An 8,452-nucleotide genomic window follows, 5' to 3' on the forward strand; every position below is an offset into this window, starting at 1 on the left:
GGAACACCGTGCACTGCTATACCAAAAACTTTTGTTTTAGCAAAAATAATTATTTATGGTAAAAAGATAAATAATGCTGGAATGAAGCTGAATCTTACAATTAGCGAATAGTTGAGGGTTGTTCAAATAAAAAAATAAAAAATAAAGACTGAACAAACGTTCATATCCTGGTTCACTGGAGATCTGTCCTTCTTCGTGGTCACTGTCTTCAGATATAAGTCTTCTGGGACACCTAATAGATCGTGTTGATTTTCTTTGAGGCATTTCCATAATTTCATGCTGGCTTTTTATGCTGATTAGCTTCCCCGTTCCGTTATCCGCTTTCACCGCGGCGCTGCGCTCCGTTTCAATCAGGCTGTACAGCAAGATTTCCCCTCGTAGCAATATTTTCCATAACTCTGATTGCTTCATGCTATAGATCGTTGGAAAGCTGCTTTCATGTACTTTTAGGAACCGTTGGAATTTTTTGAATCTGATCAGCCATTCAAAAGTTATAAAACGGAGCATTTTGGATGACAAACTCAGCACGTCTCTGAATCTTTGTTGTGATTCGTTGCGCTTAAGACAGGGAATCCCGGCTACCGTAATGTATTGTATATGCATGAAAAGCCCCATTTTTAATCTTTTCAGCACTTTTGGAATTTTAATGATATCTTGAACGGTTCAGGAATTATGGTAATGAGAAGTGAGAAATGTCCAATCCCATCTGCGGCCACAGGTTGGTAATAAGAATATTGTGGCATTAACAGAGGGGTGCCGGTGGTCAGGGCTAGGGGGGCCCCCAACACAAGGGGGCCCCAGGCAGCCGCCTACCTATGCCTAATGGTAAAACCGCCTCTGATTAGGATGTGAATAACAGTGTTCTCTCTCAATCCTGACCTGATTTTGCAGGTATAAAATCAACCATGATCCTGACCATCATCCAGCTTTTTGTTTCCATCTTGTAATGTTTCATGCAACTCTGTTTCAGACATCCCACATCACAGCACGTTGCCAGAGTGCAGCTTTAAAGGTTAATTATGTAGAAATTACATCCTGTGGTAAAATGAGCTTACTGCAACCACTTTAAACAACTCTGGAGCTTTTTGCTGGCTGTCATCAAATTACAGTTGCCAGCGCTGCATAATTATTAGCTCACAGGAGATACGGCACCCCCACACTGGTAAACGGTAATTCTGCCCTTTCCTTTGTTTTGAAAGGAGATAAAGTGACAATCCCTGCAGCCAGCTGGATATGAAATATGTTTCAGTACAACCTTACTTCCAAAATGACTGAAACATTAGACTATTTTAGGGTTTCTCACTATGTTCTTACATACTGCACCTTTAAAGGGTCTACCTTTGCATCTCTGTGACAGTCAAGAGGAGCTCTTCAGGCCCTGCCCTGTGAGTTTATTCTGCAGGATGTGTGGTGACATGTTTAATTCAAACTTATTTGTATATGGCTTTTCCTCCTTAAGGACACTGACCTGGAGGAGGAGCAGAAGAAGGGCCTCATCGTGGGCATCCTTGTGATGGAGGATGACGGTACTTCATCTGCTGCAGATATCATGAATATTGTGGGAGAAACCTTCATCCTTCATGCCCTGCCAACCTATTTGGGCTGATCGATGCTTTAAACCTGAAACACTCCAAGGAACTATGGTACACGTTTGAAATCATTCAGCAGATTTCCATGGAGCTTGGAACAGATCTCTGAAAAATAAACACCTTCAGTGAAAACTCATCATATTAGCTGTCATGCTGAATCTCCTGCTTATTTAGCCTCTGTGTTTTTATTTAGAGCTCTCCCAAGGTTTTATTTATTTTTTACAGAATAGGCATTGATAGGGAATATCTACTTTCTCATACAAAGTGTTAACAGAAAATAATGCTTTCCAAGTATCATTGACAACAGGTTAAACCTTTAGTTGATGTGTTCATCCAGTCAGTTACTCACCTTGGCATCTTCCAACCAAATCTTGGTTATAGTTTGATTTTATATATTGTGTCTCTGAGTTGTACAAAGTTATTTAGAAAACTTAGTTTTGTTATTGTTCTTGAGTTGTGTTGTTTAACAATTGTGTATCCAACTGGTTTTGATAAGGCAGTCATTTGATGATGTGCTTGACTTCTTTAGGAAGGTTTCAGTTCAGTCACTAGAGGTATAGGTTACTAAACATCATTGGGATTCATTTAAGCTCCAGATGACTTGAACTTGTGAAAACTTTTCACAGAAATATGTCAGATAAAAAAAACTTTGACTGTTGATGTTGAATTTGGAATGATTCATATGATTTGAATCTATTGGTGCTAACGAATCAGTTAGAGTTGCAATGTTACAGTTTTTCTCCATGGCTTAAACACATTTCTAGAAACTATTCCTCATGTTCTGAAAACAGGAAACACAAATCCGTAACATCTCACCCAATTTCCCTTCAGGTCAAAATGAAACTCTACACTCAAAACCATTCACTCTTGCTGACAAACCAAACTGTGCCCACACACACACACACACACACACACACACACACACACACACACACACTACAACACAGTCTTACACATTGGTGAAATTAACTAAAAACAATATTTGCTAAACGGTAAAGTTATGTTGCTTGTTCCTCCCCACAAAAACCTTTTCACATGAAGAACACAGGAGATGCAACTGATGTATATACAGTGGTGCATTTTTATTCATGTACCCTACAGTACAACACACCACCAACATTATTTTACCTCAGCATCCTGTCTGTGGTCTGGGTCAGGCCAGAGTCTCATCCACATCACAGGCTATATCTGCCCTAGGCAGGGGAGGGGTTTTGATCATGGAGGCAACAGTGAAGCGACTCGTTGCTCCGCCTCCCTCATAGTCATACTATGGACAAGGACACGGTCAACTAAAATGGCTAGAATTTCATCTGAGACCATTAGTCTCCTTGCCCTGGCTCTTCCCCTCCACCTCCTCCTCCCTGGTGTCCTAGACCACCTCCTCTTCTTCCTCGTCCACCTCCTCCTCCTCGCTGGTGTCCTAGACCTCCTTCTCCTCCACTTGGGTGTCCTAGACCTCCTTTTCCTATTCTTACTACTCTTCCACCTCCTCCACCATGCTGTTATAGACCCCCTTCTCCTCCTCCTCCTTTCTGGTGTCCTAGACCTCCTACTACTACTCCTCCCCCTCCTCCACCCTGGTGTCCTAGACCTCCTTCCCCTCGTACTCCTCCACCTCCTCCTAGGGGCGGCAGTAGCTCAACAGGTTGAGCGGGTTGTCCAGTAATCGGAAGGTTGCAGGTTCGATCCCAGCTCCGAACAGAGAATTCTGCTGTTGTGTCCTTGGGCAAGACACTTAACCCACCTTGTCTGCTGGTGGTGGTCGGAGGGACCGGTGTCATCTGTGCTCGACAGCCTCACCTCTGTCAGTGCGCCCCAGGGCAGCTGTGGCTACATGGTAGCTTATCACCATCAGTATGTGTGTGTGAATGGATGAATGTACACTGTAGAAGATCAACCATGATCCTGACCATCATCCAGCTTTTTGTTTCCATCTTGTTTCCAAAGCGCTTTACACTGTAGTGTAAAGCGCTTTGGAGTCCTTACTCTGAGAGGTGCTCTACAAGTGCGGGTCATTTATCATTTATCCTCTTCCTAGACCTTCTCCGCCTCCCAGGTGTCCTAGACCTATTACTCATCCTACCCTTCTTGCACCTCCTCTACCTCCACCTCCTCCTCCTCCACCACCATGGTGTCCTAGACGTCCTACTCCCCACCTCTTCCTTTGCATCTCTTTGGATCCATTGTTTCAAACCTGAATGAGCTGGCTTTGGCCCTTTTATCTATCCATCAGAGTTTCTGATAGGTGTGTGTTAGATTGTGATGCCTAGTGTTTCCATTTCGTTGACTGTGTGCTAATTGAGCTCAAGCTGTGCTGAATTCAGTTAAGGTTATTGACTATAGCGCTTTCCAATTGACCACATGGTGTCAGCACTGACAAATGTTGGCATTTGTGTTTAGAGTTTTGCAGTAACAGTTCACCAAATCTAACTCATATGTTAAAGCAGGGAATAGTGTGTAGTGTGCTTTTTGAAAAATGGCATTATAGTTTTGTAATTTGAGTTCAAAAGATTGGTTGGAGTGTTTAAGCAATGGAGAAAAATTAACTGCAGATGTGCAATGTTTAAATTACGGGCCTATGTCTCTCCTCTCGTTTCTGTCTAAAATCATCGAAAGGGCAACCTTCAAGCAGATCACAGAACACCTCTCACAAAACTGTCTGCTTGACCCATACCAATCTGGGTTCAAAAATGGCCACTCCACTGAAACAGCTCTGTTAGCAGTGATAGAAGCCTTAAAAGAAGCTAGAACGACTGCCAAATCTGCAGTACTGCATTTGAAACTGTCAACCATGGCTTCCTTTTGTCCACTCTCTAGCATGAGCATCACAGGGAAAGCACACTCCTGGTTTGAATCATACCTCTCAGGACGATAATTTAGTTGATCTTGGCTTGGACAATCTTCTGCTGTTTACCATCTTGCCACAGGAGTCCCCCAAGGCTATGTACTAGGACCTCTTCTCTTTGCCAAAATACACCACCTCACTGAGTGAAATAATTTGATTGCACGGCTTCTTCTACAACTGCTATGCTGACGAGACCTAGCTCTATCCGTCATTCCCGCCGGACAACCTCACAGTCTGCACGAATCTCAGACTGTCTTTCCGATACATCAAGATGGATGAAATCTCACCATCTACAACTCAACCTCTCTAAAACTAATTTACTTGTCATCCCAGCAAAACCATCCATACAGCACAATATCTCAATCCAAAATTATTCCCTATCTCTGGCTCCTTCAAAGGCAGTTTGAAATTTGGGTGTTGTGATTGGTGACCAGCTGACCTTTAAAGATCACATTGCCGTTGTTGCCCGTTCATACCGTTTCGTGCTGTATAGCATACAAAAGATCAGACCATACCTAACACAATATGCCACCCAGCTCCTGATGCAATCTACAGTCATCTCCCGCCTCGACTACTACAATGCCCTTCTAACTGGTCTTCCAGCCTGTACTGTGAGACCTCTGGCGACTTAACTAAATCATTCTATTCCTCTTACAGAGCACAAACACTATTCTCTATTCACACCTATGTTCACAACTGACCCTTTGCATGTGACGTCGCGCCACTCATGAGACCGCCGCCTTCGCCATGATGGACGGCAAAAAGACGTTTACACCCGTTGAAATTCAAGTGAAGGTAATCAAGCCAGTTTGAGGCCTTTTATCACTTTTATTTAGTTGATTTGACAGTAAAATGGTTTTAGCTTGCTGCGTGGTTGGCTGCACTAACAGACAAGGATGTAAACTCAACTCGTTTTTTCTTTTTAATAACTTTGATGGAGACTGAGGACGGAGATGAACTGCAGCGATCAATCAAGCGGACTAGCAGCCCTCAGATTTGCAGCGAGCATGTTTTTACCAGGTAAGATTAACGTTCTTATTTCACGAGGAAGACAGGGACAGGGATAAATGTGATGTGTTTATACTAGTTATTCATCCTGATAGATGGGTATTTCACCACGGAGGCTGCGCTCCGTCCTCTGTAGTGTAAATCGAGACAATTATTAACAATATTAAAGCTCTGATGTATGATTACGTGTGTTAAAATTACATTATTTATTTATATGAGCGTCGGCGTTCAGAGATCTTCTCATTCTGGTGTGAGAGCAGCAGCTGAACCCGGTACACCACCAGCAACAGAAGCTGGTAGGGATCCGGACTTTTAAAAAATCAGCTTTGGTGTAAAATGAAACACTGTTTATAACATAATGTTATAAATCCAGCGGGGTGAATTTAGGCAAAGTCAGCAACATGTTTACATCGGTGAACAGCTGCAGAGAGAATGTAAGCTAACATTGGTAAGCTAGTTAACATACCGCTCTCTATGAGCCCAGCTAGATGCGCTACTTCTTCTGATAACTGAACTGGGCATGAACTAGTTGAAGGAATGCTGGAGTTTTGTTTTTATTTTGATCACAAAAACAGTTTCAGGCTCTACTTTTCCCTGTTTAGTACTCGTGTCGCTCACTGTTTACATGCTTTTGCCGTCCACCATGGTGGACCCACGTGATTAGGTGACGTTGGTGCAAAGGGTCAACAGCTTGTAATGGCATACGTAGCTTAGCTCACACAGACGTTAACGCCTGCTAACGCACAAATGGGGACAGTGTATCAATCAGCCCTATAAAACATCTGAAATGGTCTAAAGTAATAGCTGTATTGTTATAACCAGACTGCAAACTGTGCAGGTTTAACTTTTACTTCAGAGGAAAGATCACCATAGGGAGCCTAACGCTGGGGAAACACCGGCTGCCGAAGCGCCGCGAAATTGGGACCGCCTTTATTCGGCGCCCTTGTTATCCTATTCTGTAGACCACATGGGCTGCCGAAGCGCCGCGCTCGGTGCTCCGGCCCGCGCCATGCAGCAATCGTTTCGGCGTCTGCTGTTTTTTTCGCGAGCCGCGGGTGAACCGCGTCAATTCTGGCAGGAAGTCAAACCTAGACATAAAAGGCAGGCCAGTAAATTTAACAAAATAAAGCATTTCAAAATACAATTCCGCGATAGTCAAATGTGTTCGTAAACAGACACTGCATAAAAACAACACACACACACACGTGTGTGTGTGTGTGAGACAACGTGAAGGGGGTGTGGTTTTGGGCGTCTTTCAACTGGAGCAAACAGGACAGAGGCAGAAAGTCGTAGGCCAGCTATTAACAACTGGTTCACACCATAGGTTCACACACACACACACGTACAAACACACACACAAACAGCAAGGGGGAGGGGGTGTAGAGGAAAAGAGCAGAGAAAAGGCAGAGAGGACATGGAGGACACCAAGTGTCTTTCCTCCTGAAGGAAGGATTTGAAGTTCGCTGAACTTACAGCCATTTTCCCTCTGTTTTTCTCTGTTTCTGGTTTGATGATTTCACTTTCGTGAAGCGCATTTATAGTCCTAGACTTATTTTCAGACTAAACCTAAAATAGCATTTCCCCCCGTTCGAAAATAAGCGCGTTCTTGGTGTCAAAATGCTTCTTTAGAATCCACGGATATCATATGTGAAATCCATTGCACAAAACAAGAGGAATGAGAAAAGAGCATTTTAGCCCCATTGACTTGCATTCATTTTTTCATTCTTCCGGGGTCCGAAAATAGATGGGTGTGACTTAGGCGCCCTATACGCCGTGCCATCTTCTCGTGCTCTCTCCTTTTGAACCCTGCTTTTTTCCAGTCAGAGAACCACTCTGCCATTTATTAGTCATTTGTTATAAACCTTTCACATTGTTTTCATGGCTCACAAATACATATGTGTAAATAAACAATTTTAGATTATTAAAAATTAAATGTTGGTCTATCTTTTATAACTACAGGAACCTGAGATACTATATCTTTTCCACAGAAAAACAGATTTGTCCCGTCAACAAAAATTTTGACTAATTCCAAAGGAAATTTGGATTTCCCAGCTTCCACCCAGCATTCAAACGCACCATGAATGCACAAATCAGTCAGGTGTGAAAATAGTCTCAAAAGTATTTTTGTACTTGTAAACTGATCTGTGTGTAATTTAGTTTTGTCCGTGTTTACCAGGTGATTTGTGAGTGTATATTCAACGATTTGTATGAGTAAGAACTGAAGTTACACACGAAAATGTACACACGTTACAAATCAAGAGTTACACACACACAAATTTAGATACACACGCACAGATCTTTTGAACTTTTTTCTCCCCATACTGCTCTGATCTACCTGAATCCTCTTGTAAAGGCTTACATCACGGCTCGACCACTCCGGTCGTCAAAGGATCGTCGGCTAGCAGTGCACCACGCTCAGGACAATCCGGACTCAGACTTCTAGGAATTTGAGTTACTGCAACCTACAGTTGAAATTTGTTGTGAAGCTTAATGCTACTAGCACTTATACTGGAATTAGAATAAATCAGGAATACAAACTAACAATTTAAAAAATTCAGTTACAGCCACTTACACTTCAGTTAGAATAAATATTCTCTAAAACTCACTTTTTAAGAACTTGGTTGTTTTTATTTTCCTATCTGTCTCTGTCGTGGAGTCACTGGCGCAGCCGGGCATCTACTATGCAGTTTTTCTTCAACCAATTTTAGGAAAACTTTTGTGATCCAACTTATATTATTAACCTTAATTTAATGTTTTGGAGTTGCCTTGTGAAAATTCTGGAAATTGTTCCGTTTATCGAGCTACCGATTAATTCATACTTTTTAAAGGGGGATTACTCATTTATGCTGAGCACTGTAATATACTAAGTAAAATAATTGTACTTGGGTGAATGACGGTCTAGTTTCTAGGCTAATACTTCAGACATTCGTGCTTGTTAACTAAAAATCCACAAGGAAAATAAGCACTCATTAAGTCAATATAATTTATTCAGACAATAAAAACCTCATGT

This window comes from Nothobranchius furzeri, chromosome 12 (assembly GCF_043380555.1).
Source record: "Nothobranchius furzeri strain GRZ-AD chromosome 12, NfurGRZ-RIMD1, whole genome shotgun sequence".
NCBI classification, from domain to species: domain Eukaryota; kingdom Metazoa; phylum Chordata; class Actinopteri; order Cyprinodontiformes; family Nothobranchiidae; genus Nothobranchius; species Nothobranchius furzeri.